At 33.9% G+C, this 13,895-nt stretch overlaps 1 protein-coding gene across 1 annotated transcript in view; it reads left to right on the top strand.

Annotated features, from left to right (window-relative positions):
- NEGR1 (neuronal growth regulator 1) overlaps positions 1-13,895 on the top strand; it is an 860,988-nt gene that overhangs the window by 374,258 nt on the left and 472,835 nt on the right. The gene's annotated exons all lie outside the window — the stretch shown is intronic.

Raw genomic sequence — 13,895 nt, 5'->3', positions numbered from 1 at the left:
GTCTTATTCTTCAAAATCTAATCTCTAAGATCGAGAAATCCAAAAATAAGAAAAACAGGACTATCACACAAAAACTAGGAATTTCCAAGTGATATCATGCAGGCTTCCTTTTTTGTTTGTTTCTTTGTCTGTTCTAAATAAGACTAGAAAATGTAATGTAGAATCAGTTTCCTTCTATGTTTCATAAATATATGTGTCTAGAAATATTTTAATTTAGGGTCAGTCATATACCTTTAAACCTATTCAAGCTGATAAGGATTTCCTATACAGAATTGCACTAAAACATATGTATCAGACAATTATAATTATTGCTAAAGATATATCAGAAAAAAGGATAAAACTTTTTCAAAGAGTAAAATTGGGAATTATTACAAAGTATATTAAAATATTCAATCTAATAGTAAATCTATATGTATATATATATACACACAGATATATAAATATACATACATACATGTAATTGCATGCATACATATTCATACATGAAGTCACAGTCCATTACTAATAAGTATATTGGAGAGAGTATGGTAGAAGTATGGTAGAATACATAATTTCCTAAAGTATATTTTTTGGAGCAATAGTTCCAAAGAGTGGTCTGCAGTAAAAGGTCTCAAATAAGCTTAAAGGTTATGATTACTGGGACATATGGGAGCCTCCATTGGTTAAGCATCTGCATTCGGCTCAGGTTATGATCTTGGAGTCCTGGGATCAAGTCCTGCATTGGGCACCCTGCTCAGCAAAGATTTTGCTTCTCTCTCTGCCTGTTGCTCCCCCTACTTGTGCTTTTTTCTCTCTCACTCTCTCTGTCTCCTCTCTGGTAAATAAAAAAATAAAGTATTTTTTTAAAAACTGTGATTACTATGCTCCCTTCTAAAACATGCACATAGTAAATGTGTACAGGATTCTCTAAGAGCAATTTTTCATCATAACATCTCTGGTAGTCAGAATAATGGCCTCCAAAGGTGTTCATGTCCTAATCCCAGCAGTATGTAAATATATTACCTTACTGGTAAGGAGTAATTAGACTTGAATATGAAGTTAAGGTTGCTTATTACTGAATTTAAAATAGAGAGATTATCCTACATTATCTGGGTAGCTCACTGTAGTTGCAAATGTCCATATAAGTGAAAGAGAAGGATAGAAAAAGCAGATCATAATGATGTGATATGAAGACTAACCTAGCTTTGAAGATGAAGAAGGAAGGAGCCATCAACCTCTGAATGAGAACAACCTTTAGAATTTGGGGGAAGAAAAAAGGAAAAGCATCACTTCTTGAACATTCAGAAAGGAATGCAGACCTGCCTATACCTTGACTTTACCCCATAGGGACGCTGTTTGGATTTCTAACTAGCACTGTACAATAATGAGTTTTTTGTTCTTTCAGGCCAGGAAGTTTCTGGTAAATTGTTACAGCAGCCATAAACAATTGATACATGACTATCATACTATATGCCACACACTGTGCTGAGTGATTATTATACTACATGTAATCAACTTTAAAGGCAAAAAACGTAAATATTATAATTATCCCTATTTTATGAACAAGGAAATTGGGGGATGGAAACCATGTAGCTTTGGCAAATTATACAAAATAACACAAATAAGAAATATCAGAGCCAGGACTCAAATTAAAGACCAACTACAGAATTGGTGCTTTATATTTTTTTTTTTTTTAATATTTTTTATTGTTGGATTCAACTTTTCCAATCTTACTTACCACTAAACTTTTTCATTTCTCCCCAGTATGCCTTTTTATTTTGGGAAACACCACAGTAAGTGGAAAGAGACTGTATTTAAGAGACAAAGATCCTAATTCCATATTTAATATTAAGTATCCATATAACTGGCTAAGTAATCTTATACTTCTTGCCTCAATTTCTTCCAGTATTGATGGCCCCAAAACACTCCCTGTTCTCATGGGACTTATTGTAGTCTCTTCCTTGGCTTTATTTACACCTACAGTTAAAAGTATTTTGCAACCATCAGCTTATTTTCATTATTTACAATAACTCCCTGAGGATCAATGAATAGGTGCATTACTCCCACATTATAAATACAAAAAGTTAAAGTGCAGGGAAATTGAATTTTTTGCTGCAAATCTAAAAGATAGTAAGTAACAGAGCCAGGTCTTTACTGGTTTTCATCTGTCTTCTAACCAAAGCTCTATCCACTGTAATCCACTTAGTCATATTTTAGTAAACATTGCAATACAAAATTCTTAACAAATGCTTTACTTTCTATAACAATGTAAGAACTGATAAAACTAATACACTGCCAGCCAATATGTACTTTAATTAAATCCATTGAAGAAATGTCACTAACAACATGCTGTCTTAGCTTTCCTTTGTAAAATGTTTAATATATTTACATATGGAGAATTCCAATAAAAGAAAACCAATAGAATAATATTACTTTTACTAGAGTGGTGCCAATAGTCAGGATTTTTTTTAAAGCTCTCCAGGATATTCTTACTAAAAGCCAAGTGTCTAGAATAGCCTTAGACATGGTCACTTAACCTACTCTAGAAGCTTAGGATTTTGCCAAATAACCTGAATGTAACTTTGAATGTAATTTTACTTATTAATCGACAAGAATGTAGGCAGAGTTGTAAAACAGAAATAGAATGGATTTTTAAGTGAAATCACCTAGATTTCAATTTCCACTCTACCATGATTAGCATCGTTTCCTTTTGCGAAAAAAATTCAAGTTATGTAATCAATCAGGGTCAGTTTAATCATCTGTAAAATGAGGATAATCAGGCCTGTCTTTGAGGGTTCTTTGCATCTAATAGGTATTTAAGTATTTCATTTCATTACTCACACACCTCTGAAATCGGTTTGGACTAAGAAAGTATTAGTATTCCAGTATTTAAATGTTCACACTTAAATTGTAGTTGTTTGTTTGAATATTTATCCACTGGATTCTCAGTGTCTCGAAGGTTGAGATGATGTCTTATTTAAGGTTTATCATCCAGCATCTAGCATGTGGTCTGTCCTCCAAGAGACATTAATTAAATATTTGTTGAATGAATGAGAGTCTTCACTGAATATTAATGGGATGACTTAAAATGTCCAACTCTGTGGAGTAATTTTAAAAATCAGTGAAGAGAAAAAACAGCTTAAAACAAAAAATAAAATGCATTTTCCTCTTCCATCTGTCAATTTTAACTTTTTCTTCTTTTTTCTGTAAGCATCCAATCATATGGTAGTCTCATTTGAATCTGTAACATATTTAAGTAAATCTCTATACTATTTATAGAATCTATGCATAACTACAATTGATGACTTTGATTAAAGATGTTTAACATTTCTGATGTAAAATTTACTATCTTTTTGTGGTTAATAAATCTTCCAAATACCTCCTCAATATTAATATATTGATTCAGTATTCATAATGTTTGTGAAGTCTAATTTATTTTCCCTATCTGGCCAAGAGAGACTTACATTTAGAACTAACAAGATAAATCTTATACAGATTTGTGTAAAGTGGAACAAAATAAATATTCAAAAGACTTCTAAAATCACATAAAAACCCCTTTCCAGTTAAAACTGACAATTCATTACTCTTTTAAATTGTGGGTACTTGAGTGGGATGTCAGTTTTGGTTATAAAATTAACTCACTCTTGCCAGCCACTGTTATCATTTTGTTCTACCTCAGAACAAAAAGAGCAAGATAGAAGAAATTTCTTTTGAATTTAGAAGTGGTTTGGTGAGATTAACCAAACAATAACAAAGCAGTCATGTTCAACAAACACAAGGAACATTAAAAGGCTATGTTTTATTCCGGGGTATATCTTTGAAGAAACATAAAATTGAACTTTCAGAGTCATGCCCAGTAGAGAAACAACTCTTCCATTTTCAGTCCTATTTTGCCTGATTTTGGGGGCTACTTTATGAGAGAAAAACCACAAGCCATTTCAAATGGACTCCTGCCGACATGCCCCACTATGTGGCAGCATGAACCAATCCCTTCTTCAAAGTGTATAGTCTGTGAATTGACCATTACATCTTTCATCTTTAGGATTGTGCCCACAGAGCATTGTACCAAAGACTTAATTGTTTTGAATGCCTTATAAGCAATCCAAAGGGAATTCTTCAAGTATCTCAGCAGCAAGAGTCCTTAAACTTCAACTAATACTATTGGGAATTCCATGTTCTAAAACCTGAGTGCTTTCAAATGATTTGCCCTGTATCAACAGTGTTAACCTTTACCCTGCTTTGAAACTACACGTGTATTTAAGAAATAAGGAACCACAGGTCAGCTCATTTTCTTAGACTTGAGAAAAGAAGGAAATAGAAACCGTCCAAAAATACTTTAGTGTTTACTTTGATAACAATAAATAACACAGATTAACTTGGATAGAGAGACATACTGATTTAGATGCTGCTCTAAGTGATTAATAACTATGACAACTGATTACATAGATTTAAAATAATAGATTTTATACATGGAAGGATTTTAGGCATAAAACTGAAATTATAATAAGGGTCCAAAGACCCACTGGAGTTGAGTGATTTGATAGGTCACAAAGGTAGTAATGGAAGGAGTCAAGTAGAACTAAGCTTAAAACGTTTCTTTTCTTTTCTTTTAAGATTTTATTTATTTATTTGACACAGAGAGAGAGAGATCACAAGTAGGCAGAGAGGCAGGCAGAGAGAGGGGGAAGCAGGCTCCTCACCAAGCAGAGAGCCTGATGTGGGGCTTCATCCCAGGACCCTGAGATCATGATCTGAGCTGAAGGCAGAGGCTTAACCCACCGAGCTACCCAGGTGCCCCACGTTTCTTTTCTAATTGGAGGACCTCTCAGAGCTTCCTTTCTTCAACCTTCTGAGGTTAGTTTTCTATCTTCTGAGGAGGTTATATAGTACTGAAGCATCTGACTGGGTCCACGCATGAAGTATTCAAATCATGTTTGCTTCTTTCTCTTTCTGCTCTTCTGTTTGGAGTTCTTTCAACTATAGCACATTCGCTAGAATTGGTTCAGTGTTTGGATTAAAGTTGTAATAATTCTGACTTATAACTGTGGTTAAACTTTTGGAAATGTTTGCATTACATTAGGAGGAAAGTTGTGCTGGAGAAGATTTAGAGGTATGTTGTAGAGAAGAGACCCAGTGATGATCTCATCTGGACTTAACCAGTGTCTTTTTCACATTCTTTCCTCAATGCTTTTTAAATCTCTTTCAAATAAAATATTTGATGTTTTTAACAATGGCTAAGTCAGTGTTTTGGCAGGTAATATTACCACATTAAATTGGAGTCAATTAGTGCTCTGTACTTTCTTGATAACTGCTTTGGAGATATACTAATGAAAACAGAGACCAGACCTAGAAATTTCTTTTAAATCTTTATGAAAATGTTCTCTTTTTATGTGCTTTATCTGTATTAAATTTGAAATAATATATTCTCCTATAAATATTGATCATCACTTTTGGTTTAAACTTTTTCAATTACAGTACTGATAGAGAATGAAATGATGGACAATGACGGAGCCAAGAGAAAATCATTTTCCATCGTGTTTTTCCCTAGAGACAACTGGAGTTACCTTATGGGCTGGTAATTAAAGTAAGAATAAGAATAATTAAAATAAGAAAATCCTAGAGTTAATAGTAAAGGAAGAATCTTCCTGATTTCCAGCCGACATCCTAAAGACTGTCTTTACTAATTGCTTCTTGGGGCTACCTAACACTTAAGTATAGCTGAGGGATATGGGCTAGCTCTAGGAATACCTTTTGAAATCCAGGTTATCAGGATACAGAGTACACACTTCACCTTATACTGTATTTTGTTGTTTAGTTTGGTTGGTTAGATGGTTTTGGCAGAGAGAAAGCATTAATAGGTCATATATTTCTAATGAGCCTTCAAAATGTCATTTTATTAAATTGTAAATATATTTCCTACACTTGTCCAATTTGCCTGTGAGGATGATAATGTGTTAAACCTCTTATTATAGATGGATTCATTTCTTCAGAAAACAATTATTATTGGATCCTATTTTAAACATATTCTCTTTTTATTAACTAACTCTTCCTCAGTCAGAGAGACTATCCCAGACTATAGTTAAATTCAGAAAGCAGGTTTTACTTCATGTGTTCCATCAAGAGCATGAAATAGTAATTAGTGGCCACTGGGCCTCATGTTGTTTAACTTAATAAATAATCTTCATAATTTTGATTTTTATTGATTATACTTACATTGTCCTGAGAATTTGATTCTGGACAAAAGGAAAATCCCAAATGCATAGTGAACTTTCTTAATAAGAATAATATATAAATGTAAAGAAAGACACTTATCTAAAAATTAAAGAATAGATGGGAATTTTACATTTTAATTCAAAATATTTATGTATTCAAAATATTATATATATAAATATAACATATACTTACATATGTTCAAAATATTTAACTCAACAAAAATATGAATTTAAAGTAAACAAAGGGTATCTAAACACATAGTTGTAATTAGAAAATGTTAACCTTTTTTTGTTGTTTATATGCAAAGAAGCATTAAAAAGTCAGTTGAAGTGACCTGGGTGGCTCAATTAGTTAAGTGTCTGTCTTCGACTCAGGTCATGATCCCAGGTCCTGGGATCGAGCCCCACATCAAGCTCCCTGCTCGGTGGTGACCTTGCTTCTCTCTCTCACTCTGTCCTCCATCTTGTTCTCTCTCTCTTACTTTCTCTCATATAAATAAATAAAATCTTAAAAAAATAAAACTCAGTTGAAAATTGAAACTTTAAGTAATTTTTCAAATATCTCAACCAGAATATTGGATCAAATATCTGTATTCTTAAGGTAGAGTTACATAATAAGAAAAAACAATTAGATTACACAAAAATATCCTGATTAAAAAAGAAAAAAAAACTCATAATCTTTCAGGAGCATTCTAATTATACAAATATTTAAGGTGGCTGCTGGAGCATTCATTCAAAAGCTGTGCTGGGGATTGATTGGATTATTGAGCCTATATTGGAAGCTCTGTATGTAGTAAGCTTCCATGTTGGATAGGATATGCAGTAGAATCCACACTGCTGATTATGGGAATCACACAACCTTGTTCTATACAAATGTGGATATTGGTAGTAAAAAAATTGCCAGATGCCAGTGTTGTCTGGATTTTGAGTTCTTTCTGGAGACCAGATTGAATGAGTGATGCCAAATGAGTAGAAATTCTAATAAATGGGACCATTCTTTAGTGAGTTTGTTTGCAGAAACATGAAATTGTATATAATTATATACAATTTATATATATATATATATATATATATATATATATATATGTATGTATATATATGATTGGCTTATACAAATTCGAGTTTAAATTTGTTCCCAGCCACCTTCATGGAGACAGACATTATTCTCTTATGAAGAGACTATGAGGAGTCTGGCCAAGTCCTATGTTGGAAGAAACAGAGATAAATCTTGACTGTCAGTGTTTAAAACGTTAAGGAACATTGCTACTACATTAAATGTGTAGTACTTTATTCGATGTAGTGTCTACCATGACAATTGTAGAATTAAAATAAAGCCAACTTGATTATTATTTGGTGATCATACCACAGATACCAAATACTTATGTCTAGTTATGTAAAATTGGCACATGTAAGTTATTAACCATGCTATTTTATAATTTATAATATAATTCCTTTATTAATAATACAAATTAATTTTACTAAGTAGTATCTATTTGAAATAATGTTATTTTTTAATGATTTTATTTGTTTATCTGAGAGACAGAGAGAATGCATGAGCAGGAAGAGGATCAGAGGGAGAGGGAGAGAGAGAATCTCAAGTAGACTTTGTGCCAAGCCTGGAGCCTGATGCAGGTCTAGATCCCATGACCCTGAGATCATAACCTGAGACAAAATTAAAAGTCGGTGCTCAACAGCTGAGCTATCTAGGTGCCCGAAGTAATGTTATTAAAAAACATGCCCAAGCTCCCTTTTTGTTTTCTTGGTATAATGCTGATAGATGTAGTTGCTCCCCTTAGCAATGGTATCACAATTGCTTTTGTTCCCTGAGGCACTGCTTTATACTGGATTTCATTTGCACTAGATAAAAGACTAGGGGATTTTAATATAATACATAAGAGAGTGATGAAGTCATCACTATAAGCTCTTGTACCATGTAAATAGAAAAGTGAAGTTATAAATCAATTGTTATTAAATGAATGAATAAGACTGATATAAACTATAAGACCAGAAATTTGTTTCTGTGTACTAACATTAAAGTCAGTAAATAAAAATGTGTATAACACATATCTGACTGATTAATGGAGAGGAAAATTATTATTTGTATAAATATGGCTATAAATATATATATGTGTAATATCTCAAAGAAAGAGAGAAAATGTATAATGGAAATGTATTTGAACACATGCCAAAATTTATAGACGATCAGCCTTGTCACATGATTAAATGCATCACCTTAGTCATGGGACTTCCAGGACATCTCTGGATGAAAGATTGAGGTCATAATGGGGCTCTTTGATGGATTTAAAACTAACAATATCTGACACATTAAATATCTTAGTTGAAATGCTATCATCATATAAAAATCTTTTGTCAAGTTTGGTTAATATTTTATAAAGTGAAGTGCATAGAAATAGCATTGAAAATAAAATTTCTGCTTTAGTTTTGCTGGAGTGCAGAAGAATTTAAAGTTAAATAAAATTTATTATTTTAGCAAATATGCTAAAGGTATGAGCAGACATTAAAAAGTGGTTATATACCATCTCAATGGTATCAAAAGTCAGCAAGGCTTGTATTGGTGTAGCGAAGTGAATGTGGGCTTGAGTAAAAGTAATATGAAGACAAATTAGCTTTATGATCTTTCAAACATGATTTCTAGAGACTCACATATTTTAGACCAAGTTTCTTCACCTTTACTTGATCTAAACATCCCTATTCTTAACAGAACTAAATTTCATAGATTAAAATCTAAAAATGAGGAATTGATAAAGGAGAATTAACCATAGCATTTTAATAATGCATTGGTATAGTCTAGCCTCAAATAGTTTATCCTGGTCCAATAATATAGCTAATAAGTAATTATCTCAAGCACCCATGAAAATATAATCTATAAGTGAATATGAATAATATATATTAGAAAGTACATTTTAGAATTAGCAATAACATCTTGTTTCCCATATTGTACTTATTGTACCACATAAATTTATTTATTAAAATAATTTATAGGGGCACCTGGGTGGCTTATTCAGTTAAGTCCAACTCTTGATTTTTGGCTCAGGTCATGATCTCAGTGTCGTGAGATGGAGACCCATGCTCACTTGGGAGTCTGCTTCAGATTCTCTCTCCCTCTGCCTCCCCCCAACTTGCACTCTCTCCCTTTCAAATAAATAAGTAAATCTTTAAAAAAATAATTTATATCGGGGCGCCTGGGTGGCTCAGTGGGTTAAGCCACTGCCTTCGGCTTATGATCTCAGAGTCCTGGGATCGAGCCCCGCATGGGGCTCTCCACTCCTGCTTCCTCTCTCTCTGCCTGCCTCTCTGCCTGCTTGTGATCTTCATCTGTCAAATAAATAAATAAAATCTTAAAAAAAAAAAAATCCATGAGTTCTGTGCTTTGCTTTCTCCTCCTTTGGAATTCTGCTGCTCTCCTTGGTATTGAAACCGCACTCCTTGGTTGGTGAACTTGGTCTTGGCAGGATTTCTTGTTGATCTTCTGGGGGAGGGGCCTGGTGTAGTGATTCTCAAGTCTCTTTGCCCCAGGCGGAATTGCACAGCCCTTACCAGGGGCTGGGCTGAGTAATAATCCGCTCCCATTTGCTTTCAGGAGCTTTTGCTCCCTGAGCGCTTTCAGACTGAGGGTTGCTGGGGGGGGGGGGGGGGGGGGGGGGGGGGGGGGGGGGGGTGGGGGGGGGGGGGGGGGGGGTTATGGACATTGGGGAGGGTATGTGCTTTGGTGAGTGCTGTGAAGTGTGTAAACCTGGTGATTCACAGACCTGTACCCCTGGGGATAAAAATATATGTTTATAAAAAAAAGCTCACCTAGAATATTAAAAAAATAATAATAATAATTTATATCGCTGGCATGATACCTTCTAGTTCCATCCACATCGTCGCAAATGGCAAGATTTCATTTCTTTTGATGGCTGCATATGAGGAAGTGGAGATGCAACATGGGGGGTATGAGAAGAATGAATGAAACAAGATGGGATTGGGCGGAAGACAAACCATAAGAGATTCTTAATATCACAAAACAAACTGAGGGTTGCTGGGGGGAGGGAGTGGGGTTATGGATATTGGGGAGGGTATGTGCTATGGTGCGTGCTGTGAAGTGTGTAAACCTGGCGATTCACAGACCTGTACCCCTGGGGATAAAAATACATTATATGTTTATAAAAAATAAAAAATTTAAAAATTTAAAATTAAAAAAATATATATAAATTGTATGTACTCTAGTAGAGCAGTTAGCAATGAATGTTTTAAAGATTATCACAGTTTGGTACTAACCTTACAAATACTGGGTTAGAGTATGAAAAGGTAAAATTTATAAAGTTCTGAAGTGATGGATTTATCTTTGAGATAAAATAACAGATTATAAGACGTTTAGTTCAAACTTGAATTGAAAAATTGGGTAGATCCTAAATGGCACTAAATTTCTGGACAGAAAAAAATAAACAGTATCTGACCAAGCAAATCATCACATACAGCACAGCTGCTATGAATACAGTACTTATAATAGGTTTTAGTTCCTCACAAGAATAAATGATTCTGAATATCTTGTGGGTTAAAATGAACTATAATGTATTTAATAGTAACTTTCATGGGAAAATTCTTCAAGAACTATTAATTTCTAGCTTTTCTGAGGGGGCAATAAAAACACATAAATTGGCAAATATCCTTGTAGTAATAAGCCTTAATGAATGGATTTCTTTGGGTTCTTCAGGATTTGTTAAGTTTGAAAGCACACGAATCACGTATTGCATCTAGTAGCTAAGTCCTGGGACAATGGGTCCTGGGGCTATGATATTCCAATCTTGTCTTTATTATTGGGTCCTTAAACATATGTACCTCTATCTGTATGTCTATGTCTGCCTCTTTCAGTTTCTAAGAAAAATGAGTAAAAACAATGTGTCTTCCTTAATTTGCCTGGGCATACAATCAACAATACAAATATCTATGATATTTTGAAGAAAATAGACATTATGATGATTATCTTTTCTTCCCCATTTTGTGATGTTATGGTTAAAAATCAAACATAAGACATTTATATATCATATTCTGGTAAAGGTTCTTTGAAAAGATGCTCATCTAGTATTACAATGTCCTGCCTTGGTTAGGGGGCAATCTGACCCCAGGGTCCCATCTGGATGGTTTTTCCATCTTCTGTAAGCTAATTTCCTACAATATAAATCAATGAACTTGGTTGTTCCTTCAGTAATAGTGTTTTTATTACTTACATCATACAGTATATAGTGTAGGAGCTACGGATTCAACAGTATTTAAGACAACCTATGGGAGGCTCTTTTTTGGCTCAGTTGGTTAAGCCTCTGTCTTCCTCTCAGGTCATGATCCCAGGATTTTGGCATGGAGTCCCTCATCAGGTTTCCCGCTCAGTGGAGAGCCTACTTCTCTCCTCTTCCTCTGCCGCTCCCCTGCTTGTGTTCTCTCCCTCTCTCCCCCTCTCTTGTTCTATCGCAAATAAATAAATAAGTGAATATAATCTTAAGATAACCTGTGAAAGCTTCTCTCGTGGAGTTTACATTCTATTGAAGGGAAATACATAATAAATAAGAAATGTATCCAGTAATAATACTAATACAGATAATGTCAAAGGTAGTTAATAAATGATACTTACTTGCAGTAGCGATAGCAGCAGCAGCAGCAGTGGTAGTAGTAGTAATGAAATAGTAGTAATAATAATGATAGGCTTGTAGGGAAATAAATATCAAGGCCATTCTTTATTTTTGCATCATTTTGTTTCCACTTACTATATCTCAAATTCAAAACTCATTTTCAAATTTCAACCATGTAGTGATAAAATGCTTTGGACAATGCCATATGGCTGTTTCACTGATACCTCAACAAATACAGATCACATAGCTAAGATCAAAGACATCATCAGATGATTTTAGTTTAGAAAAAAGGAAGCTTTATGGTCTGTTGGACCTCTGTTCAAAGCATTTGCTTATACATTATATGAAGATTAAATAAGAAATATTTTTAAACTCTTTAACACTTAGCTAAGATGATGATAATGGTGATGGTGATTATATGATTTCTTTCACCATTCTCTATTTTATATGTACACATAACAAACCTGCTTAACAGATCTCATTTCTCTGTTTCAGTCTCTTCCCTTCAATGTATCTTTCCCAGTACAAATTAATATTAACTAAGCAAAACACCTACATTTTGTGTGGAATCATTCTATACATACTGAGAGATGAGTTAAGCAAATAAATGTGCTTTCCATCTCTATCTTCTATAATTGTGGTTACAGCTCAAATCTTATGTTTCCTCTTAAAAGTTATTAAAACATGCAAACATTCTTTTCCCACATTAATTGGAGCCCTGCCCTCATTTTCCAGTACATAGTTGGCTACCCTGCAAGTTAAATAACTCTAATTATTAAGATTCAAAACATTACATGTATCAGTGAAGGCAATTAAGATGATTTGAATATTATTAAATGAAAATGAACTATTTCCGTTTCAAAAAACTAAATAAATATGCTTAGGGATTTTTACATTGTTAAATTGCCTCAAAAATAATTGGATGATTCAATATAATAAAGTGAATGTAATAAATAATTTTAATTCATAACAATAAGTAATGTGCTTATTTGCATGACTAGGATAAAGAATGCATTGTGTAAATACCAAACAGAGACTAATAGGGGAAAGCACAGGTTATTATACTTCTAAACTTATAGTTCATGCGGTATGACACTTTACTGTGATGAAATTTGGCCTAACTCCACTGCACCATCCTTTATAAGAGTTCCTAACCCCCTCCTATTTGCCATGTGATGAAATCCCCAAATATCAGATCAAAGAAACTACACAGGGCTTTCCTTGAGCAGGATTTCACACTCAATGGCATAACATAGTATGTTTGGTGGGATAGAGAGAATGGAAAACTACTTACTTAAGCAGTCAGTGTATCAGCAAGGATTTTATTGGTTATGTACAACTCAGACATTTCCTTCATTAGCCATATTTTCTCTAAGGCCCATTAAAGGCTCTAGTATTCCTAATGGCTATCTTGACATAAGGAGAACTCCAGGACCAGAGAAGAATTTGCCCCAGTGAAAATGGACCTTCAGCCAACTGTACTGACAGTTTGAATTGGTAAGGAAAACAGTAGTTCATGTTTGATAAAATCTGGATGAGACTAAAAGGCAAATATGGAAAATTTCAGACAAACCTGCTTTGAAAAGAAATGAAATGGTTTCTGATCTAATTGGAGTAGTTCCTAACTATGAATAATATGACCCTGGATTAAAGACCTTTTAACACTAATCAAAAAAGTTTTTACACATGAAATTAGATCACATTTAATTGGAATATTAAATATTGGTTTTAGTTTGATAATTGGGGCTACCTGTAAAACTGAATGCATTTGTGTAACTTAACTGTTTCAAGGAGTTGGAGCTCCTAGTATATTTGTGCTCTGAACAGTTTCTTTCTTTCTATTGTAAAAATATCCCAGCTCAAGGACTTCTTCAAGGCTTAAATCCCTATCTTTTTTTCCCAACCATCTCGCTGGGTCTGGTATCCAAGAATCCTCTGTCTGGTACTTTTTTTTTTTTTTTTTATAATTTTTTATTTTTTATAAACATATATTTTTATCCCCAGGGGTACAGGTCTGTGAATCACCAGGTTTACACACTTCACAGCACTCACCAAAGCACATAGCCTCCCCAACGTC

The sequence above is a fragment of the Mustela nigripes genome, chromosome 14 (genome assembly GCF_022355385.1).
Source record: "Mustela nigripes isolate SB6536 chromosome 14, MUSNIG.SB6536, whole genome shotgun sequence".
In the NCBI taxonomy this organism is placed as follows: domain Eukaryota; kingdom Metazoa; phylum Chordata; class Mammalia; order Carnivora; family Mustelidae; genus Mustela; species Mustela nigripes.
The sequence above is the reverse complement of the archived record's forward strand: the minus strand, read 5'-3'. Positions and strand labels throughout refer to the sequence as shown.